A 24,110-nucleotide genomic window follows, 5' to 3' on the forward strand; every position below is an offset into this window, starting at 1 on the left:
TTTGGGCGTTCTGCTTAGTCTCACGAGGCAATCCTAAGCTAGGAACTAGCCAGGCGCCATCTTTTAATGGCAGAGGCCGCCCTGGCCAGGGGCCTACCTCCGACAAAAACATGCTAAAATATCTCATACATATATACATACACATATGTATATACACATATACACATATGTAAATATACAGAGACACAGAGAGATGCAAGACAAATATCTAATTTAAAATTTTCCCCCATGGACTTTTTTCTCCTTCTTTTCCTTAAAAGCTGAATTATCATTCCTAAACTTTATTCACTGAGCATAAAGGGAATGTGGGGTAAATTCACACCTCCCAAGTTTCTAAAACTGTACTATCTGGCAAGCTCAACAATTCATATACAGCCCAGAACCAGCCATGAAGATCAAAAATAGATACCACGAAGCAGCAAAACATATATCCTTGATGCATTTCAGTTTTCTCATTCACAGTCTATTTAGTGTTAGTTTACAAAAAATTCTATTGTTTATTTGACTACTAAATACATAGTGGAAATTGGAGCAAATTAAAAGTAAGAGAGGGGTGCCTGGGTGGCTCAGTGGGTTAAGCCTCTGCCTTCCGCTCAGGTCATGATCTCAGAGTCCTGGGATCAAGCCCCGCACCAGGCTCTCTGCTCAGCAGGGAGCCTGTTTCCCCCCTCTCTCTTCTGCCTGCCTCTCTGCCTATTTGTGATCTCTCTCTCCCTGTGTGTGTGTCAGATAAATAAAATCGTTTAAAAAAAAAAAAAAGGAAAAGAAAAATCGTGATTTAAAAAAAAAAAAAAGAAAGAGAGGTAAAGATGCTATCAGATCAAAAACTTAAACTGTTGGGGCACCTGGGTGGCTAAATTAGTTAAGCATCTGACTTTGATCTCAGTTCAGGTCTTGATATTATCAGGGTTGTGGATTCAAACCCCTTACGGGGCTCCACACTCAGGCATGGAGCCTACTTTTAAAAAAAAAGCTGTGTAAGAATAAAACACAAAGTGGCATGGGGGGACCTGGGTAGCTCAGTCCAATAAGCATCTGTCTTCGGCTGAAGTCATGAGTCCTGGGCTAAGCCCCACATCAGGCTCTCTGCTCAGTGGGTAGCCTGCTTCTCCCTCTCCCTCTGCCTGCTGCTCTACCTACTGGTGCGCTCTCTCGCTCTCTCTCTCTCCCCTTCTCTGTTAAATAAATAAATAAAATCTTAAAAAAAAAAAAAAAACAAAAACCACCACACAAGGTGATCTAAGGACTAGGTCTAGATAACTAGATCCCTAACTATAGAGAGTAAAGGGTCCACACACCTCAAATAAACCTAATGCTAAACCTCAAATAAAGCAGTAATCTTTAAAAAATTCTCTACATCAAGCTCTATTACAAAGCTGTTATCATCAAGACAATTATGGTACTGGCACAAAAACAAACACATAGATCACTGGAGCAGAAGAGAGAGCCCCGAAACAGACCCTCAACTCTATGGTCAATTAATCTTCAACAAAGCAGGAAAGAATGTCCACTGGAAACAAGACAGTCTCTTCAACAAATGGTTTCGGGAAAATTGGACAGCCACACGCAGAAGAATTAAACTGGACCATTTCCTTACACCATATACAAAAACAGTCTCAAAATGGATGAAAGACCTAAATGTGAAACAGGAATCCAGCAAAATACTTGTGGAGAACACAGGCAGTAACCTCCGACCTCAGCTGCTGCAACTTCTTCCTAGAAACATCGCCAAAGGCAAGGGGGACTTCATCAAGATAAAAAGCTTTTGCATAGCAAAGGAAACAGTCAACAAAACCAAAAGACTAGCACCAGAAGATACTTGCAAATGACCTATCAGATAAAGGGCTAGTCTCCAAAATCTATAAAGATCAAACTCAACGCCCAAAGGACAAATAATCTAATCAAGAAATGCGCAGCAGAGGACTTGAACAGACATTTCTGCAAAGACCTCCAGATGGCCAAGAGACACATGAAAAAGTGCTCAGTGTCACTCAGCATCAGGAAAATACCAATCAAAAACCACAGTGAGATACCACCTCACACCAGTCAGAATGGCTAAAATTAACAAGTCAGGAAATGACAGATGTTGGTGAGGATGCAGATAGAGGGGAGCCCTCCTCAGTGTTGGTGAGAATGCAAGTTGGTGCAGCTACTCTGGAAAACAGCATGGAGCTTCCTACTGAGTACCTACCCCAAAGATAAAAAGGTAATGATCCAAAAGGGCACCGGGACCCAATGTTTATAGGAACAATGTCCACAATAGCCAAACTATGCAAAGAGCCCAGATGCCCATTGACGGATGAATGGATAAAGAAGCTGGGATACACATACACACATACACACACACACACACACGAATATTACAAAGCCATCAAAAAAAATGAAATCTTGCCATTTGCAACAATGTGAATGGAACTAGATGGTATTATGCTTAGTGAAATTAAGTCAATCAGAGAAAGACAACTGTGTCATCTCACTTATACGTGGAATTTAAGAAACAAGGCAGAGTATGGTAGGGGAAAAGAGGAAAATATGAAACAAGATGAAATCAGAGAGGGAGACAAACCCTAAGAAACTCCTAATCTGAGGGTTGCTGGAGGGAAGGGGAGTGGGTACTGGACATCTGGGGAGTATGTGTTGTAATGAGCACTGAGTATTATATAAGGCTTATGAATCACAGACCTGTACCCTTGAAACAAATATTATATTAATTAATTGAATTTAAATCTTAAAAAAAGATAAAAGAAAAATGCTCTACAGAATAAAATTTAGAACTGTGTCCTCTACTTATTACAGAAAGGTTAACTTACTGAAAAATTCTTTTCTCATCTTTCTCATATACTAATATAAAATCCAACCTTTGTTTTGTGGCATTAGCCAATTTTCAAGCTCGGTATCACCCACAGTTAATTATAACAGCTCTAAATATTTTCTGATCTGAGAGAGAAACCTCCTCCTCACACACACACACCCCTTTTTTAAAGATTTTTCCAACCTTATTCATCCAAGCTTATTAAGCTTCAGTGGAGGCTGGGAGGGTGAGATGGGGAGGCTGAGGTCTTTTTAGAATTGCTCAAAATACAGTTTATTATTCATGGAGAGTGAACATCTTTACAATATTAAGTTCCCTACTCGAAAGCATGGTATGATTCTCCATTTTATTCAGGTCTTTTTTTAAAAAAGCTTTTAAGCAAAGTATCATAATCTTTTTCATCCAGGTCTTGTGTGGATTATTCCTAAGTATTTTATAGTTTCATGGCTAACAGGAAAGAGCTCTTATGTTTGCTAATCAATCACTGCTAGTTTATTAATAACCTATGACGGGGCCTCAGACATTGTTCTAAATGCTGGGAATTAAAGTGATGAAAACATCAAATGCCCTGTCTTTACAGACCTCACATCATAGCTGGGAAATAATCAGTAAACAAGTATAAACTTACAAATAAATAATTTCAGAAAATGTTAAGTACTATGAAGAAAAATAAAACAGAGGGAAAGAAAGTGATTACACAAGGGCTTGTTTTTACAGTGCATCAGGGAAGACCTCTTTGCAAAAGTAAGAGTACGGAAAGGAAAGAGATTAAATGGTCTTCTTAATAGTCAAAGTGGAAGAGCAAATGAGTAGGTAATGCTGGGGACACAAATTATATTTGTGGCCATAAATTTATTATTTTTTTTAAAAAGATTTTATTTATTTGACAGAGAGAAAGAGATCACAAGTAGACAGACCAGCAGACAAAGAGAGAGGGGGAAGCAGCCTCCCTGCTGAGCAAAGAGCCTGATGCAGGGCTGGATCCCAGGACCCTGGGATCATGACCTGGGCTGAAGGCAGAGGCTTAACCCACTGAGCCACCCAGGTGCCCGTGTGGCCATACATTTAAAGTGAGACCTAGAACTACTGTTTGTTTCCTCCAGCGACACTCAGCTGCTCAGATTCAAGGTAGTAGAGTTGGCAAAGTAATGAAGTAATCAGAACTGAAATTTTGCCTCAATTATAGTTTTTCTTAAAAGACTGTATTTATTAGGTGCCTGGGTGGCTCAGGTCATGATCTTGAGGTCCTGCGTCAGGCTCCCTGCTCAGCCAGGAGTCTGCTTCTCCCTCTCTCTCTGCCCCTCTCCCCAGTCATGCTCTCTTTATCAAATAAATAAATAAAATTTTAGAGAAAGAGAGCACATGAGCAGGGAGAACATCAAAGGGGAGAGAGAGAGAAAGAGAATCCCAAGCAGACTGCAGACTCCATACTGAGCGCGGAGCCTATGAAAGGCCAGATCCCACAACCTCAAGATCATGACCTGAGCTGAAATCAAGACCAACTGAGCCACCCAGGCATCCCTTGGCTCAGTTACAGTGAAAGAGAGGAACAAGGGAATTGGTAACTTGATCCTACAACGTGGTACAGAACACTCCTAGGCATTAAAAATTTTATTCACTGATTCAATGTAACTGGGTAAAGAAAGAAATTACTATACGTGGGGAATGACAGACCGTGGTGGACAGACAGTGGAATGACAGACACCACAAAGTGGTGTGGCTAATGGCCTGGATCTCAATGGAATCTAGAGAATATCAGAATAGGTACCAGAGTATGTAAGTTGGCAAAAGAGGAGATGAAGCCAGACGCTTAAAATACTTTCAGTTACAGATTATGGTGCTAAAATCTAGGGTAATGACTCCCCACACTAACTGCACAATGGAATCAACTGGAACACTTTAAAAAATACATATCAAACCAATAAAATAAGAATTTGGGGTGTCTTTTTTTAAGATATCATTTATTTGACAGAAAGATAAAGAAAGAGCACAAGCAGGGGGAACAGGAGAGGGAGAAGCAGACTCCTGCTGAGCAGGGGGCCCAATGTGGGCCCAATCCCAGCACCCTGGATCACAACCCGAGCCGAAGGCAACTGAGCCACCCAGGCACCCCGAGGTGGCATATTACCATAAATATTTTTAAGCTGCTCAGTAACTGTAACGTACATCCAGAATTGAGAACCAATAGACTTGGGGGTGATCATGAAAGTAGTTAGCTGGAGCGGCTGGAAAAGAAACAAGCTGTGGATTCCTGAAATTCTATCTTCTATTATTCCCAATATAAATAAAAGCATGAGCTGTGTTCAAAGCATTTTACACAAATTAACTCATTTTACACTCATAACCACCCAATTAAATAGAACTAGTATTATCCTGCTTTTAATGATGAGGAAGAATGGAAGAGCATACAGTTGCACTAAATTAAGAGTCCTAGGTTACTGGAGCACCTGAATGGCTCAGGTGGTGATCTTGGAGCCCTGGGATCAAGCCCTGCATCGGGCTTCCCGCCCCTCTCCTTCTGCCTCGCCCCTCCACCTGTTCTTCCTCTCCCCCTTTCTCAAATAAATTAAATTAAAAAAAAAAAAAAAAGAATCCTAGGTTATACATGACATAGTAGAATATTATTTGAAGATAAATTGGGGCACCTGAGTGGCTTAGTGGGTTAAGCCTCTGCCTTCAGCTCAGGTCATGATCCCAGGGTCCTGGGATCGAGTACTGCATCAGGCTCTCTGCTCAGCAGGGAGCCTGCTTCCCCCTCTCTCTCTGCCTGCCTCTCTGCCTACTTGTGATCTCCGTCTATCAAATAAATAAGTGAAATCTTTAAAAAACAAAACTATCTGAAGATAAACTGTGTGAGTTATAAGGATGGAAAAAAGAAGACATACAGCTAAGATGACAATGTGGAGATAAACAGAATACTAAAATATATTTTTTATATATATATATAAAATATAACCAAAAAAATAGAACAGGGGTGCCTTGGGGGTGGCTCAGCTGGTTAAGAGTCTGCCTTTGGCTGAGTTCATGATCCCAGGATTCTGGGATAGAGCCCCATGTCAGGCTCCCTGCTCAGCTTGAAGCCTGCTTCTGCCTACCACTCTGCCTTCTCATGCTCACTGCCCCCACCCTTTCCAATAAATAAATAAATAAAATCTTATAAAAAAAAGAACAGATAGGAAAAATTAAATAACAAGGAAAAATAAAATAAATAACAAGGTAACAGACTCAAACCCAACCTTACCGATAATTTCACTAAATTTAAGCCACTATCATAACAAATGAAAAAAAAAAATATGTCCCTATGAAAACTTGTATACAAATATTCATAACAGTGCTACTTAAAATATCCAAAACACAGAAACAACCCAAATATCAAGTCAGAATCAATAAAAAAAATGTGGTCTTTCCATGCACTAAATTATTCAGCCATAAAAGAAATGAAGTAAATAAATGATGTAGGAAAAAAAAAAACAAAGGAATGAAGTACTACTAATATATGCCCTAACACAGATGAACTTAGGAAGTATTATGCTATTAATGATATTGTATCAGTAATAATCAGGGAAATGTAAATCAAAACCACAATGAGATATTACCTTATACCTGTCAGAATGGCAATTACCAAAAATAAACAAGTGTTGGGAGAGGATGTGGAAAAAAGAACAGTCATCCACTGTCAATGGGATTATCAAATGGTGTAGCCATTATGATAGGAGTTCCTCAAAATAAAAAATAAAATAATAAAAATAATCATAAATAATAAAATAAATAAATAAAATAAAAATAAAAATAAATTTTAAAAAGTAAAAAACAAATATCATATGATCCAGCTATTCCACTTCTGGATATTCATCCAAAGAAACAAGAACACTAATTCACAAAGATATATTCACCCCTATGTTCACTGCAGCATTATTCACAATAGTCAAGATACCGCAACAACTTAAGTGTCTGTCCACTGTTGGATGAATGGCTAAAGACTTGTGTGTGTGCACATACACACATGCACTGAAATATTACTCAGCCATAAAAAGAAAGAAATCTTGCATTTGTGACAACGCGGATGGACCTTGAGGGTATATGCTAAGTAAGTCAGACAGAGAAAGACAGATGCTATATATGACTTTACTTATATGTGTAACCTAAAAAACAAAAGAAAACAAAACTCAGATACAGAGAAAAGATCAGTAGTTACCAGACGGGAAGGGGATTCGTAATCGGGGAAATGGGTGAAGAGGGTCAACTGCACATGGTAACAGATGATAACTAGACTATGCTTTGTTTTTGTTTTTAAGATTTTATTCATTTATTTGAGAGAGAGAACCTGAGCTAGAGAGCACAAGCAGAGGGGAGCATAGGGGAGAGAGAGAAGCAGGCTCCCCACTGAGCAGGGAGTCTGACATGGGGCTCAATCCCAAAACCCTGAGATCATGACCCAAGCTGAGCCACGCCGGTGCCCCTAGACTACTCTTTGTAATGCATACAAAAATCAAATTACTATGTTCTACATCTGAAACTAGTATGTTTTTACCAATTTTGCCTCAATTAAAAAAAAAAAGTCACACACCACATAATTTCATCTATAGGAAATATCCACACTAGGCAAATCCACAGAAAAGCAGATTAGTGGTTGCCAGGGGCTGGGGAGTGGCAAGGACATAGAGAGTGGCTGCTTAAAGGAAAAGGAGTTTCCTTTTGGGGTGATAAAAACATTCTAGAACTAGATAGTGGTTGACAGCTGTATAACATTGTGAATGTACTAAATGCCATAGAATTGTGCATTTTAAAATTATTAAAATGGGGAATTTTTTTCATTGTCTTTTTTTTTTTAAGATTTTATTTATTTATCAGAGAGAGAGAGAGAGGGAGAGAGCGAGCACAGGCAGACAAAATGGCAGGCAGAGGCAGAGGGAGAAGCAGGCTCCCTGCTGAGCAAGGAGCCCGATGTGGGACTCGATCCCAGGACGCTGGGATCATGACCTGAGCCGAAGGCAGCTGCTTAACCAACTGAGCCACCCAGGCGTCCCTCTTTTTTTTTTTTAAGATTTTATTTATTTATTTGACAGAGATCACAAGTAGGCAGAGAGGCAGACAGAGAGAGAGAGAGAGAGGAAAGCAGGTTCCCTGCTGAGCAGAGAGCCCGATATGGGGCTCAATCCCAAGACCCTGGGATCATAACCTGAGCTGAAGGCAGAGGCTTTAACCCACTGAGCCACGCAGGCGCCCCTCATTGTCTTTTTTTTAAATTGAAGTATAGTTGACAAATTAAGAGGAACATGGTGTATAACATAGTGATTCCACAAGTCAATACATTAGCTTATGCTCACCACAAGTGTAACGATTACCTATCACCATACAATGCTATTATAATACCACTGACTATATTCTTATGCTTTGTACCTTTCACTCCATGACTGGTAGCCTGTACCTCTCATTCCCCTTCATCTATTTTGCCCATCCCCCCTGTTAAAATGGTGAATTTTATGTGAATTTTGCCACAATTGAAAAAAAGGAACGAATTACTTATACAACATGAATGAACCTCAAAAACCTTATCCTAAATGAAAACTAGTTGCAGAAGATCACTTACTGTATGATTCCATTTATATGAAATGTCCAGAACAAGCAAATCTATAGGGACAGAAAATGGATGAGTGGTTGCCTAGGGCTGCAATGGGGAAGCAGGATATGACAGTGACTCCTAATGGACACAAGGTTTCTTTCTGGGGTGAAAATGTTCTAAATGAGATTACACTGATGGCTAGAAAACCCTGTAAATATACTAAGAACCACTGAATTGTACCCTTTTAATGGATGAATTTCATGATGTTTAAGTTAGATCTCAATAAAACTGATTTTTTTTAAAGATTTCATTTATTTACTTGACAGAGAAAGAGAGAGAGAGAGAGAGAGAGGGAATACAAGCAGGAGAGGGAAGCAGGCTTCCCGCTGAGCAGGGAACCCCATGCAGGACTCGATCCCAGAACCCTGGGACCATGACCTGAGCCAAAGGCAGATGCTTAATGACTGAGCCACCCAGGCACCCCGTTTTTTTTTATTTCAGGTGGTCTAAAGACTCTTATTATAAGACAGAATTTATTAGACTAGATTAAAAAAAAAAAACAGAGGCAACATCTAGGAAATATATTTTAAATACAAAGACACAAATGTCTTAAAAGTTAAAGGATGACTGACCTTTCACAAAGAGCAAAGGCAATTCAATGGAGAAAGTAGTCTTTCAACCAAAAGTAGAAGAAAATTGTATCTCCATAAGAAAAAAAAAAATTAGATTGAGATCTTACACCTTCTACAAAAAGTAATTTAAAATGGATCATATACCTAAATATAAAATGCAACATTACAAAGAACCAGAAGAAAATGTAGGAGAAAACCTACGTGATCTTGAGTTTGGCGATGAACCATAATCCCTGGAATAAAAAATAAGGCAGACTCTATTAAAAACTCCTGTTCCATGAAAGACACTGTGAAAAGAATGAAAAGACAAACTACAGAGTGTGAGAAAATATTTGCAAAACACATATCTGATAAAGTACAGGTATACTTAATATACAGAAAACTCAACAGCAAGAAAACCCAATGAGAAAAAAAAAAAAAAATAGAGGAAAGATCTGAACACATACCTCAACAAAGATGATAAAACTACACATAACAAATGTGTGTATGAAAAAACGCTCAGCGTCATTAGAGAAATCCAAATTGAAGAGACACCAATACATACCTATAAGAATGGCTAAAATTTAAAAAAAGAAAACCTGACAATACCGAATGCTGATGAGGATCTAGAACAGGAAATTCACTGCTGATGGGTATATGAGATGGAACAGACATGAGAAAACAGTGTGACAGTTTCTTACAAAGTTGCATATATTTTTACTATATGATCCAGCAATCATGTTCCCAGGTACTTATCCAAATTCATCTGAAAATTTCTGTCTATGCAAACCTACATGCAATATTTATAGCAGCTGTATTCATAATTACCAAAAACTGGAGGCAAGGAAGATGTCATTCAGGTGAGTGGATAACAGACTGAGACACATTCCTACAATGGATGATTCAGTGATAAAAAGCAATGAGCCGGGGCGCCTGGGTGGCTCAGTGGGTTGAGCCTCTGCCTTCAGCTCAGGTCAAGATCCCAGGGTCCTGGGATTGAGTCCAGCAGGGAGCCTGCTTCCTCCTCTCTCTGCCTGCCTCTCTGCCTACTTGTAATCTCTGTCAAATAAATAAAATCTTTAAAGAGAAAAAAAAAAGCAATGAGCCATCAAGCCATTTAAAAAAAACATGAAGGCAGGGTACCTGAGCGGCTCAGTGGGTTAAGCGACTGCCTCCGGCTCACTTCATGATCCTGAAGTCCCAGGACTGAGTACATCAGGCTCCCAGTTCAGCAGGGAGTCGGCTTCTCCCTCTAACCCTCTAACCCTCTCATGCTCTCTCTCCACCAGCTAAATAAATAAAATCTTGAAAACAAACAAATCCTAAAGGAACCTTAAATGCACACTGCAAGATGAAAGATGCTAATATGAAAAGGCTAATTGCTATATGATTCCATTTATGTAAAATTCTAGTAAAGGCAAAGCTACAGAAATAGTAAAAAGAGATCAGCAATTTCCAAACCTTTAAGGTGAGGCAGAAATGTCTTTAGAGTTGAAGTACAGGGGATTTTACAGAAGTAAAACTACTCAATAGGACACTGTAATGGTGGATATATGACATTTGTCAAAATTCATAGAACTTTAAAGCACAGGGTATGAGCTTTAATGTATGCAAAAATCTTAAAAACCATTCAGGAGGCCAGGGGATCCCCTGAAGCAATGTGGAGTAGGTCAAGAGAATATAACTGTATTACAAATGTATAAAACCGCCTCACTGAAGAGTGTTGGAAGAAAAAGATGCTGACCAAACTAACTTAAAAAATGAGTAGATATGGGGCTCCTGGGTGTCTCAGTGGGTTGAGCCTCTGCCTTCAGCTCAGGTCATGGAGCCCCATATCGGGCTCTCTGCTCCACAGGGAGCCTGCTTCCTCCTCTCTCTCTCTCTGCCTGCCTCTCTGCCTACTTGTGATTTCTCTCTGTCAAATAAATAAATAAAGTCTTTTAAAAAAATGAGCAGGTATGCTAATAAAAATTATTTTTTAAAGATTTTATTTATTTATTTGACAGAAAGAAAGAGAGAGAGAGAGATCACAAGTAGGCAGAGAGGCAAGCAGGGGGCGGGGGGGGGGGGAGCAGGCTCCCTGAGGAGCAGAGAGCCCCGCTCGATCCCAATGACCCAAGCTGAAGGCAGAGGCTTACCCACTGAGCCACCCAAGCGCCCCAATAAAAATAATTAAAAAAAAAGAAAAGAAAGAAAGAAAAGGAAAAAAAAGAGTGGAGTCTTTAAAACTAAAGGCAAAAGGAACTGCCAAAAGGCACTCTGCTTGATAAACTTGTTTCCCACAGGAGTAGGACTTAATGATTCTGATACTGCTATAAATGTGTACGGGAACTGAACAATTACATAAATAGATGATACACAGTGGAGCCAGGTTTCTCACTGTCAAAGCAGGAATCTACAGATAAATAAGAGGAGGAAACTATGATGATCCATTAGTAATGGAATAGACTCAGTGTAAACTCATATTTAGGAGCGCCTGGGTGGCTCAGTCATTAAATCTGCCTTCACCTCAGTCCTGGGATCAAGCCCCACGTGGGGCTCCCTGCTCAGTGGGAAGCCTGCTTCTCCTTCTCCCACTCCTCCTGCTTGTGTTCCCTCTCTCATTGTGTCTCTCTCTGTCAAATAAATAAATAAAGTCTTTTTTTTTTTAAGATTTTTTTATTTATTTGTCAGAGAGAGAAAGGGAGAGAGAGCAAACGCAGGCAGACAGAATGGCAGAGAGTCAGAGGGAGAAGCAGACTCCCTGCCAAGCAAGGAGCCCGATGTGGGACTCGATCCCAGGACGCTGGGATCATGACCTGAACCGAAGGCAGCTGCTTAACCAACTGAGCCACCCAGGCGTCCCGTAAATAAAGTCTTTTTAAAAAAAATAATAAACTCATATTTAGATTAATATAAATACAGATGTGACAAATAAAAGACTTATAAATATATAGATAGAATGGATTGATATACACAAAGTAGATTTCCTTGCTCAATCAGCTGAGAAGGCCTAGAAGCAGTGACACCCCAATAGCAATCAGCACACCTAACACCCCAAGATCTTGGTTTATAACACTCTTCTCCAATCAAAAGAACCAATACATCTTGAAGAAGTGGCTAATTCTAGGACTGGAACAGAAAATATACAAAATGAGCCTGGAGCACTTTTTAGTGCCAGAAAGTAAGTGCTCCAAAAATAAACACCCAGAGTATAAACCCACACTGAGAGTATATGTCAAAGGAGCACAGGAGCCAATTGAACGAGCTCCCAATCACCAAAAACAATACCTAGAACAATTTGAGCAAATAAAGTAAATAAAGTAGTACTGCATTATAACCCAAAGTACAAAATAAATATCCATCAAGTCCATACTGATATAAATTAATAACATGAATAAAGTAACACATTAAGGCAAACAGGCAAATCTCCCTTGCAAAAGAATTTCAAATAACTTATGCAGAGAAAATCTCTGCTCTCAAGGAATGTTACTCCCTAATCCTTACGTGTAAAATGTATTGAGTGACTTTCTTCCAAAGAGCACGGAATGGAAAGGGATAAGAGGGGACTAATTTTACAGCAGACAAACATGACAAATGCTACTCTGGCCAGGTACTCAAGATCAACATCAAAATCATAAACCATGTTGATAGTAGGCATCCTTAATATGCGACAGAAATGGGACTTGGCCTCTGTGACCTACCTTCCTCACAAAAACTCATAACCCCTCTCTAATCCTAAGAAAAACATCAGAGAAATTCCACTAGAGGAATATCCTAAAAATGTCTGACCAATACTCCTCTAAACTGTCATGGTCCATGAAGAACAAGGAATGTCTAAGAAAATGTTATACCCAAAAGTAGCCTAAGGAAACATGACAACTCAGTGTTAATGGTGTGTCTGGATAAGATCCCAGAACAGAAAAAGTACATTAGGTAAAAATGAAGGAAATCCGAATAAACTATAGGCTTTCATTAATAATAATGTATTAACATTAGATCATTAATTTTAATAAATGTACCATACTAACCAGTAAGATTTTAATAATAGGAGAAACTGGGTCTAGGTATAGAAAACTCTCTGTACAACTTCTCAACTTTTCTGTAAATCTAAAACTGTTCTAAAAAATAAAGTCTAGTGGTGTCTGGGTGGCTCAACTGGTTAAGTATCTGCCTTTAGCTCAGGTCATTATCTCAGTGTCCTGGGATCGAGCCCCGCATAGGGCTTCCTGCTCAGTAGGGAGTCTGTTTTTCCCTCTCTCTCTGCTCCTTAAACCTGTTCATGCTCACTCACGCTCTCTCTCAAATTAAAAATCTTAAAAATAAATTTAAAAAGTCTACTTTCTAAACATAAACATATGCAAAAACATTTAACATGTAAAAAAGTGTGAGTAGCCATATTTTTTTTAAGATTTATTTATTTATTTATTTGAGGAGGGGGGAGAGCACAAGCACAAGGGGCAAAGCAAGAGGGAGAGAAAATCTCAAGCAGACTCCGCATAGAGCATGGAGCCTGATGCAAAGGCTCGATCTCATGACCCGAAATCACAACCTGAGCAGAAATCAAGGACTGGTTGCTTAACTGACTCTGCCACCCAGGCTATCCCTGAGTGGCCATATTAACAACAGACAGGGGCGCCTGGGTGGCTCAGTGTGTTAAAGCCTCTGCCTTCGGCTCAGGTCATGATCCCAGGGTCCTGGGATCAAGCCCCACATTGGGCTCTCTGCTAAGCAGAGAGCCTGCTTCCCTTCCTCTCTCTTTGCCTGCCTCTCTGCTTAATTGTGATCTCTGTCTGTCAAATAAATAAATAAAATCATTAGAAAACAAACAAACAAAACAACAGGTCAAGAAGGACTTCAGGGACGCCTGGGTGGCTCAGTTGGTTGGGCGGCTGCCTTTGGCTCAGGTTATGATCCCAGCATCCTGGGATCAAGTCCCACATCCGGCTCTTTGCTCAGCGGGGAGCCTGCTTCTCCCTCTGCCTATGCTGCCACTAGGCCTGCCTGTGCTCCCTCTCTCTCGCGCTCTCTCTCTGGCAAATAAATAAATAAAATCTTTAAAAAAAAAAAAAAAAAAGAAGGACTTCAGAACAGGGATAAACAGAAACATCTCATAATAAGGTTCATTCATTAAGCCTAACTATTCTGAAAGTGTATACATCTAACAAGAGCATCAAAGTACATGGAGCAAAAACTGATAGATCAGGGGGTTTAATATCTTAAGTTTTTATAGATCAGGGGACTTTGGGGGGTTTAATATCTTAAGTTTTTATTAAATTTCAGTTACTTAAAATATAGTGTAATATTAGTTTCAGGAGCAGAATTTAGTGACTCATCACTTACAAATAACACCCAGTGCTCATCATAGCAAGTGCCCTCCTTAATACCTATTACCTATTAGCCCATCCTCCTGCCCATCTCCCCTTCAGTTTGTTTCCTATAGTAAGAGTCAGAGTTTGCCTCTTCCTCTCCTTTTTCTTCCTTTCCCCAATGTTCATCTATTTTGTTTCTTAAATCCCACATAAGTGAAATCACACAGTATTTGCCTTTCTCTGACTGACTTATTTCTCTTATCAAAATACTCTCTAGCTCCATCCATTTCATTGCAAATGGCAAGCTTTCGTTCTTTTTGATGGCTGAGTAATATTCCAAATATTCCATTTTATGTATGTATATGGATGCGTGGGTGCGCATACAGACACGCGCGCGCACACACACACACACACAACCTCTTCTTTACCCATTCATCAATCAATGGACATTTGGGTTTTTTCCGTAATTTGGCTATTATTGATAATGCTGCTATAAACATCAGGGTCCATGTACACCTTCAAATCACTATCCTTGTATCCTCTGAATAAACACCCAGTAGTGCAGTTGCTGGATCGTAGGGTAGCTCTATTTTTAACTTTTTGAGAAACCTCTATACTGTTTTCCAGAGTGACTGCACATTTTGCACACCCACCAACAGAGTAAGAGGGGTTCCCTTTCTCTGCATCCTTGCTGACATCTGCTGTTTCTTGTGTTAATTTTAGCCATTCCAACAGCTTGGAGGTGGTATCTGATTGTAGTTTGGACTTGTATTTCCCTTACTATGAGTCATGTTGAGCATCTTTTCATATGCAAACTGACAGAATTGAAAGGAGAAATAAACAAATCCACAAGTCCAAAACTCCTCACTTAGTAATTCACAGAACAAGTATACAGAAAATCAGTAAGGATACATAAAATTTGAAGAACACTATCAACTTGATATAATTGATATTTATAGAATACTCCACCTAACAACAGCAAAATACATATTTTTTTTCAAGTGCACATAGAAAAAAAAACAAGATTTTGGCCCTATATAAATAAAGCCTCGATATATTTAAAAGAATACAAATCATACACAACATGTTCTCTTACCACAACTGAATTAAATTTGAAAACATTAACAGGAAGACATCTTCTAAAATTCCACAATTTCCACAAATTCCAATTTAGAAATTAAACAACACCCATCCAGGGCGCCTGGGTGGCTCAGTGGGTTAAGCCGCTGCCTTCGGCTCAGGTCATGATCTCAGGGTCCTGGGATCGAGTCCCACATGGGGCTCTCTGCTCAGCAGGGGGCCTGCTTCCCTTCCTCTCTCTCTGTGATCTCTTCCCTTTCTCTCTCCTACTGTGATCTCTCTCTGTCAAATAAATAAATAAAAAATCTTTAAAAAATAAAAAAAATAAAATAAATAATACCCATCCAAATAATCCATCAAAGAAAAAAAAAATCACAAGAGAAATTAGAGAATATTCTGGGCTGAATGAAAATAACAGAAATTAACTTGTGAAATGTAGCTAAAGTAATGTTTAGGAGAAAATTTATAGCTTTATCAAGTATATTAGAAAAGAGGAAGTTTTTAAAATCAGTGATCTAGGGACGCCTGGGTGGCTCAGTTGGTTAAGCAGCTGCCTTCGGCTCAGGTCATGATCCCAGCGTCCTGGGATCGAGTCCCGCATCGGGCTCCTTGCTCCGCAGGGGGCCTGCTTCTCCCTCTGACTCTGCCTTCCACTCTGCCTGCCTGTACTCGCTCTCTCTCGCTCTCTTTGACAAATAAATAAATAAAATCTTTAAAAAATAAAAAATTAAAAATTAAAAAAAAATAAAATAAAATCAGTGATCTAAGAGTTCACCTGAAGAAGATAGAAAAAGGGGGCACATGGGTGGCTCAGTTGTTAAGCATCTGCCTTTAGCTCAGGTCATGATCCAGGGTCCTGGGATTGAGCCCTGCTTCAGGCTCCCTGCTCAGCAGGAAGCCTGCTTCTCCATCTCTCACTCCCCCTACTTGTGTTCCCTCTCTCACTGTCTCTCTGTCAAATAAATAAAATCTTAAAAAAAAAAAAAAAAAAGCAGCAGCTAGAAAAAGAAAGCCAAATTAAATGAAAAGTAGACAAAAAAATAAAAAGAGCAGAAATCTATAAAATTGAAAATGGACAAGCAATAGTAATAGAAACTAATACCTCTAAATCAAGAAAAAAGAGGTGAAATTACCAATATGAGGAATGAAAGAAGGTATATTCATGAGGAATGAGGAATGAAAGAAGGTATATCGGTAAGTAACAAGAGAATATTATAAATACTTTCATTCCAATAAATTCAACTTATCTGAAATGGACAAAATTTTTAAGACATAAATTATCAAAACTGACACAAAAAGAAAAAGAAAATCTAAATAGCCCTATATCTAAGGATTGCCAGCAACTGCCAGAAATAAGAAGAGGCAAGGAAGGAATCTCTCCTTGATTCCTAGATTTGGAGGGAGCAAGTCACTGCCAGCTCCTTGATTTCAAACCTTCAGTTTCTAGAACCGAGATTAATTTACTGTGTTAGACCCCATGGTTTGTGGTAATTTGTTTAACGGCAGCACTGGGGAAACTATTACATATGTCCATAATATGTTGGAGGGAGTAGAGTAAAAACTATATTACATTTCATGACTTACTGTTGCCTCTTATGGTGGGGCTACTAAGAATTTTAAATTACATTATATTTCTAGGGAACAGCACTAATCTAGCTAGTCTTAAAAAAAAAGACAGTCAGAAATGAAGAAGCAAAAATGGCTTTCTCTGAAGACATGACTATGTATTAAGAAAATCCTAAGGAGGGGCGCCTGAGTGGCTCAGTCCTTAAGCCTCTGTCTTCAGCTCAGATCATGATCCCTGCTAGAGGCTGGCAGAGAGAGAGAGAGAGAGAGGGAAGCAGGCTCCCTGCTGAGCAGAGAGCCCAATGCGGGACTCGATCCCAGGACCCCGAGATCATGACCTGAGCCGAAGGCAGTGGCTTAACCCACTGAGCCACCTAGGCACCCAAAAAATCTTTAAATAAATAAATAAATAAACAGAAAATCCTAAGGAATCTACATAAAAACTCTTAGACATAAAAAGTGAATTTAGTAAGGTAACAGAATACAAAACAGGATATGCAAGGGAATCAACTGTATTTTTTACACTATCAACAAAAAACTGGGGAAAAGAAATTTAAAACACAGTATCACTGACAACCAAAAGCATCAAAAAACATGAACTACTTAAGGATAAACTGAACAAAATATATATGAGACCTACAAAAGAAGTATTAAAAAAGTATTACCAAAAAACTACCAAAAAAAACTAGAGACCTGGGGCGCCTGGGTGGCTCAGTGGGTTAAGCCGCTGCCTTCGGCTCAGGTCATGATCCCAGGGTCCTGGGATCGAGCCCCGCATCGGGCTCTCTGCTCAGCTGGGAGCCTGCTTCCTCCTCTCTCTCTGCCTGCTTCTCTGCCTGCTTGTGATTTCTCTCTGTCAAATAAATAAATAAAAACCTTAAAAAAAAAAAAAAAAAAAACTAGAGACCTGAGTAAATAGAGCGATATGCCATGTTAAAGTATCAGAAGACTCAAAGATGTCAACTGTCCTCATCAGGGTTTTTGTAAAAACTGACAATGTCAGCACCGTCTGCAGTTTATACGAAAATGCTGAAGTTCTAAAATAACCAAAGCAATGTTGAAAAAAGACAATGTTGAAGGCCATATAATACCTTATTGTAAGCTTTGCTATATACAAATAGTAATTACAACCATATAGTACTGGTATAAGAATACAGACCAAAGGAACAGAAAGAGAGAGACAAGAAACAGACCCACACTTAAAAAAATAAAAAGGAGCCAGATCACATATAACCTCCAAACTGGTAAGGAAAACAAATCTGAAAGAAGGAAAGAAAGCAAATAAATTCTACAGAATAAAATAACTAGGTGGCCTGATAGGAAGTGATCTCCCTAACTAGACAGTATGATCAGGAAAGCCAGCTCAGAAAAACTAACATGTATATGGAAGAGTACATGCAAGGACTCTAAGAGAAAGAATATGAAAGTTGGCTGGTGTGACAGGTGCATACTGGACAAGAAGATAAGGATAAAGGCAAAGCTTTTGAGCCAGAGAAAAATGTTTGTATTACATAATAGTTCTCAAGTCTATTCATTTTTTTCCATCCCTACCACTGTTGTTCTCAATTCTCACCTGAATGCCTTCAAGATCTTCTGACGAAGATCTCGACCTCACTCAAGTTGCTCTCCCATATCCATTCTTCACAACTGAGCCAAAGATATTTACAGCCTAAAACAACTGTATGGTTTCCTGTTCCCCCAGTGTATGGTCTTGATTTCTTATTTGACTTTTAAGACCCTTCAAGACATAGCCCTGCTTTCCCCTCCAGTTTGGTTCATACTTCCCTCCAATACTACCTGTGCACCTATACATTACTCGCATTTTAATTAAATTCACCATTTTCATTACTTTGTACCTTCTCATATCATTCTTTTGAGTTTTAAATCAAATGCCTCCTTCTATGTAAATTCACCACCTCTAATCCACACCGAAAATAGTTAGGGACTTCCCTCAGCTCCTGTAGAGAAGTTTCCTCTATTCTAGATTTGTCAAGTTGTACTTGTGATGCATATTTATAAAACTGTTTATCCTACTAGATTTTAATATTCAGACTGTATGTTATTCAACTTTTTATCCCAGCCAATAGCACAGTACCTATTTAATACATTCTTTTTTCCATAATTAAAGAGACTTATAACATTTATGCTTTTAGGATTTAAGCGTCCCTAAATTAAGACATATAAATTGCATATACACAATAAAAAACCAGATTCAAGGAATCCTTTAAAATATTTAAAAGACTTTTAAAATCCTATAAAATTACTCTTCTGTAAGTCTAAAGCCATATAAATCTAGATTTGTAAATATTAGATCTGGCTGAAGTAAGTTACACTGAGAAACATTTACGCCCCACACTATTACTTTAAGAATTAAGAATTCCTATAAGAATATTTATAAGAATACTCCTATAACAATATTACTTATTATGTATTAACATATAATGTATTATTATTAACATATAATGTATTATTTGTTTCAGGGGCACAAGTCTGTGATTCATAAGTCTTACACAATTCACAGCACTCACCATAGCACATACCCTCCCAATGTCCATCACCCAGCCACCCCATCCCTCCCAATCCCTCCCTTCCAGCAACCCTCAGTTTGATTCCTGAGATTGAGTCTCTTATGGTTTGTCTCCCTCTCTGGTTTCATCTCATTTCATTTTTTCCTCTCCTTCCCCCATGACCCTCTGCCTTGTTTCTCGAATTGCACATATCAGCAAGATCATAAGATAACTGTCTTTCTCTAACATATTTAACTTAGCATAGTACCCTCTAGTATCACCGATTGATTATATTTTAAAAGTAAAATTAATAAACATAGAAACATGTAGCAAGTTGGTAACAGGGACAGTTATGAATTTATATTATGATACCTACTTAATGAATTCAAGTCATACAGGAGTATCTTCAGTTTTTATTCTTTAATTCTGTTATCAATTAAATATTTTTTATAGGAGCCCTAATAATCCACTGCAAGTGAAACATTTCAAAGAATGTTTAATTTTTCAAGTTTAAAAAGTAATTTGGTTTGGACCATCATATTAGCAAAATGATTTCATTATCACATCATTTTAAGAGTAATAAAGCAGAACTACTAAAATGTTAAAAGACAAAGAAATAGTTAAATCCACTATGAAATAGTAAGACTGTGGACTGTTACAAAGCCATAAAATAACAGTAATAATCAGCACCAAGAAAACATTTATGTTTAAAAACACAATTACGTGGGCACCTAAATGACTCAGTCAGTTAAGGGGCAGGCTTTGGATTTCAGCTTAGGGTATGATCTCCAAGTCCTGAGATAAAGCACCCAGACAATGGGCTCTGGAGGGAGTCGGCTTGAGATTCTCTCCCTCTGCCCTCCACATGCATATGTTCTCTCCCTCTAAAATAAATCCCCTTTTTAAAAAACACAGTTATAGGGCGCCTGGGTGGCTCAGTGGGTAAAGCTGCTGCCTTCGGCTCAGGTCATGATCTCAGGGTCCTGGGATCGAGTCCCGCATCGGGCTCTCTGCTCAGCAGGGAGCCTGCTTCCTCCTCTCTCTGCCTGCCTCTCTGCTTACTTGTAATTTCTCTCTGTCAAATAAATAAATAAAATCTTAAAAAAAAAAAAAATCAAAAAAAAAACACACAGTTATAGGGGTGCCTGGGTGGCTCAGTCGGTTAGGTGACTGCCTTCAGCTCAGGTCATGATCCCAGGGTCCTGGGATCAAGCCCCACATTGGGCTCTCTGCTCAGCAGACAGCCTGCTTCTCCCTCTCTCTACTTGTGCTCTCTCTCTACTTGTGCTATCTCTGTAGTAAATACATACACACACAAAAATAAAGAAAGAAAGAAAGAATCAATCCAGACCCAAGTCTTGAATCTCTGGGTTCCTGCTCAGCAGGGAGTCTGCTTCTCCCTCACCCTCTTCCCCTGCCCCTCCTCCCTGCTCATGCACGTGCTCTATCTTAAATAAGTAGTCTTTAAAAATAAAAAAAAAGACAATTGTATGGTTATTAACTACAGAATTATTTACAAGCATGGACAGGATTAGTACATTATACTAATTAGTATAATACAAGTAGAATAAAAATACAGAAAACTGTAAGATAGGTAAGAAACTTTTTTCCTTTTGAATTTCCTTTAATCATATTATATTCTCTTCCAATAAAAAGTTTTGTTTTGTTTAAGATTTTATTTATTCATTTGAGAGACAGAGACAGAGAGAGTACGGGGAGAGGCTGAGGAGAGGGAGAAGCAGGCTTCCCAGCGAGCAGAGAGCCCAATGCTGAACTCCATCCCAAAACCTGGAGATTATGACTTGAGCCAAAGGCAGATGCCTAAACAACATCTGAGCCACCCAGGCGCCCCCCCTCCCCCGCCAGCAAAAAGTTTTCAAGTAGCACATTAAGATCTACTACACTGACTTGTATCTATTATGTACTGACATAAATAGAAAGAAAATTAAAGTTTATAAACTACCTAATTTCTTCTCCAAAAATACTGTTTTAAATTTCAAATAGTAAATGTATCTGATTTTGGAATTTCCTACAATCTGATGCTAACCCTGTAACTTTACACCAACTGTATCAGGTATAACTTTCCCCAACTTTTAAGCCTTACAAAGCCAATCTCCAATCCCAACAAGGCATCCCATTTACTACAAACCTGTCAAACTGACAGTTTGAAAGAGAAGATAAAACTCTAGGCAGTAGCTGACATAAGATAAAATTTTAATTCTTGTATTAGGGAAGCTTATTTGCCATTAATATCTAAGTTTCAGCATGCATATTAGAAATTAAAATGCTAAGAGAAATTCCCTTCTGCAAATCCGAAAGACCAAATGAGACAACCTGCCTCTGACTCAGCAGCTTTCTTTTTCTTTACAACCTGTACTTAAGTTGCAAGCGTAAGACTAATGTTCAAACTGAGCAGCAAAGCCAATGCAAAATCAGTAACTGTCTTGGCAGGAAACTCCAAAGAAAATATGACATGTTTCGGTCCTAAACGGAAGATATATAAAGAGCAAAGGTGCCTCCTTTATGTATCTTTATCATGCAAAATTCCCTGTGCATAGCTACAAATTAGCTCTTACTGAAGATACTTAACATGTTTCTTTATTATAGAGAGCACCTCAACCAAATAACCTTCCAAGTCTGGCACCACGAATTGTCACAGCCTACACACCACTGCAGTTCTTTATAATTTAAAACATTTGCGTTTTAAGAACAGCCTCCACACACCAGCTCTACTGCCAATTTCTTTAGCTGAAAACTCCAAATTTATATTACAAAATACTATGATTACTCTTAACAACAGGATGCATTCATTTACAAATTATACAAGAGTAAATTACTCCAATATACAACTTCAACATTTCTAACATCATTGCTTCTCTATTATCCAAATAACAAGTCTAAAACTGTAGTGCACTGAGGCAATACGTATGGACAAAGTCAACTAGCAACATGACCAGTTCACTAAAATCGGTAATACAAAAGATCAACTATTTTGCAAAATGGCCACAGGAGATACCAATGTAGTGCAAAGTATGGATGGAGCTTGCCATTAGAAGGAAAAATTAGTCAATCAAGCCTACTCTACGAGGCAAATCTCCCTCACGAATAAATACCTAAATTCATTTCTGAGATCCCAGTTTCACAGCAAGACAGTTTACCAACTTTTTAACAGTAATACAAAGAACAAGGCAGAAAATAAAATATAAGGTGGGTTTTTTTGTTTTGTTTTGTTTTTTGTTTTAGTGGTTAAAACTGAACAAGAACTGAGAAGCATTCTTTAACGTTCATAGAAAAGTTTTCCTTTTGGTACCGATCTTGCTCTTACGTGTACACAGAACATCATAAACTGTGCTCTTCATTTCGGATAGCTTAATATACAGGATCACCTCAAATTAAAAACGTGGCGCCTTAGCGCTAATATTCTTCCCTGTCTTCTCATATCCTTCAGCTTCTAAACCGGAAGACGGGAAGGGAAGATCCACTCCTACCGCAAATTGGGGTCTAGGGGAAAAGACTTAACACGAGTCTGCACGCGATTAAGCAGTCTCCGTAAATCAAATTCCCAGATAACAATGCTTGACAATCTCAGGCAAAAACACACAGACAGCGGAGGGTTCGTTACTAGAGATGACAACCCTCACCATTTGCACAAGTAACTTCGGTAACTGGCCTAAATTTTCCCGTGTGAAGCAAACACATAAAGGGATGGGACGAGGGCACTCTGTAAAAAACTGAGTCATTCCTTATTTGTTCTGATGCGACGGAAGGGAAAAATGTGCATGAAGCAGCGAAAGAAAAAAAGACAGGATAGCATCCTCAGTGCAGGAAAGTTACAGCCCTCTACACAAGTCAGCATAGAGGCTCACTAGCTGGTTTTATTTGCGTAATGAAACCAGCCTTCCGAAAAGTCACCCCCCACAAGGAAGCCCTGAGGATCAACCGCGGTAAGGCAGAGGAGGACGTGCCCTCAAGTCACCTGCGACACCTGCCCGGGCCCCCAGATCTCCCCGCTTCGCGGTCTCTGGACCCTACTCGCCAGACCCCAGCCCTCGCTCTCCACCCACTCTAACCCAATCCCCGCCCTCTCCCCGCCCAGCCCCCTCCCACCCGGCAGTGGCCCAGGAGGTCCTCAGGGCCCAGACCCTCTCGCGCGTCCTGGCAAGTGGTTCTCAGCGGCCAGGGCGGGCGGCTCGGGGAGGCCTGTCCCGGCGCGGCCTCTCCCTGATCATCGCTCCCCGGAGGCTCTGGGGACTCCCCGCCCCCGGAAACCGCGGAGAAACTAGGCCGGGAACGCCAGCCGCGGCCACTTTCCGCCTCCTCGGCGGCCCCCCGCAGGCGAGCCATCGGAACTCAGCCCTGGGACTTGCTACCTGCCCCGCGCCCTCGCAGCCAAGGAGCTCGGGCCCGCCGGAGGCGCGGCGCAGGGTTCCTCCGCGAAAGGCGCTCCACCGCAGACTCACCTGCCGCCTGCTCCACCTTCAGTGCCACCAGGACACAGCCCCTTCCTGGGGCATGAAAGCGCCGGCTTCGCGGCCTGCGCGCCCTCGGCACAGCCGGGCGGGGGACTTGCTCCCGCGGCCGCCGCCGCCGCCACGGCCCGATCTGCGCCTGCGCCGCCTCACGGGCTCGGTCTCGAGGGGCGCCGCATGCAGCGATAACGGCCGGGAGCGCGAGCTCTCG

At 39.9% G+C, this 24,110-nt stretch overlaps 1 protein-coding gene across 3 annotated transcripts in view; it reads right to left on the reverse strand.

Annotated features, from left to right (window-relative positions):
• DENND4C (DENN domain containing 4C) overlaps window positions 1–24,022 on the reverse strand; it is a 142,222-nt gene extending 118,200 nt beyond the window's left edge. For all 3 annotated transcript variants that reach the window (XM_059143124.1, XM_059143123.1, XM_059143121.1), the window contains exon 1: window positions 23,891–24,022. The gene's annotated coding sequence lies outside the window, so the exon portion shown is untranslated. The remainder of the gene's footprint in view (window positions 1–23,890) is intronic.
• Between the last annotated feature and the right edge of the window lie 88 nt (window positions 24,023–24,110).

The sequence above is a fragment of the Mustela lutreola genome, chromosome 12 (genome assembly GCF_030435805.1).
Source record: "Mustela lutreola isolate mMusLut2 chromosome 12, mMusLut2.pri, whole genome shotgun sequence".
Taxonomy (NCBI): domain Eukaryota; kingdom Metazoa; phylum Chordata; class Mammalia; order Carnivora; family Mustelidae; genus Mustela; species Mustela lutreola.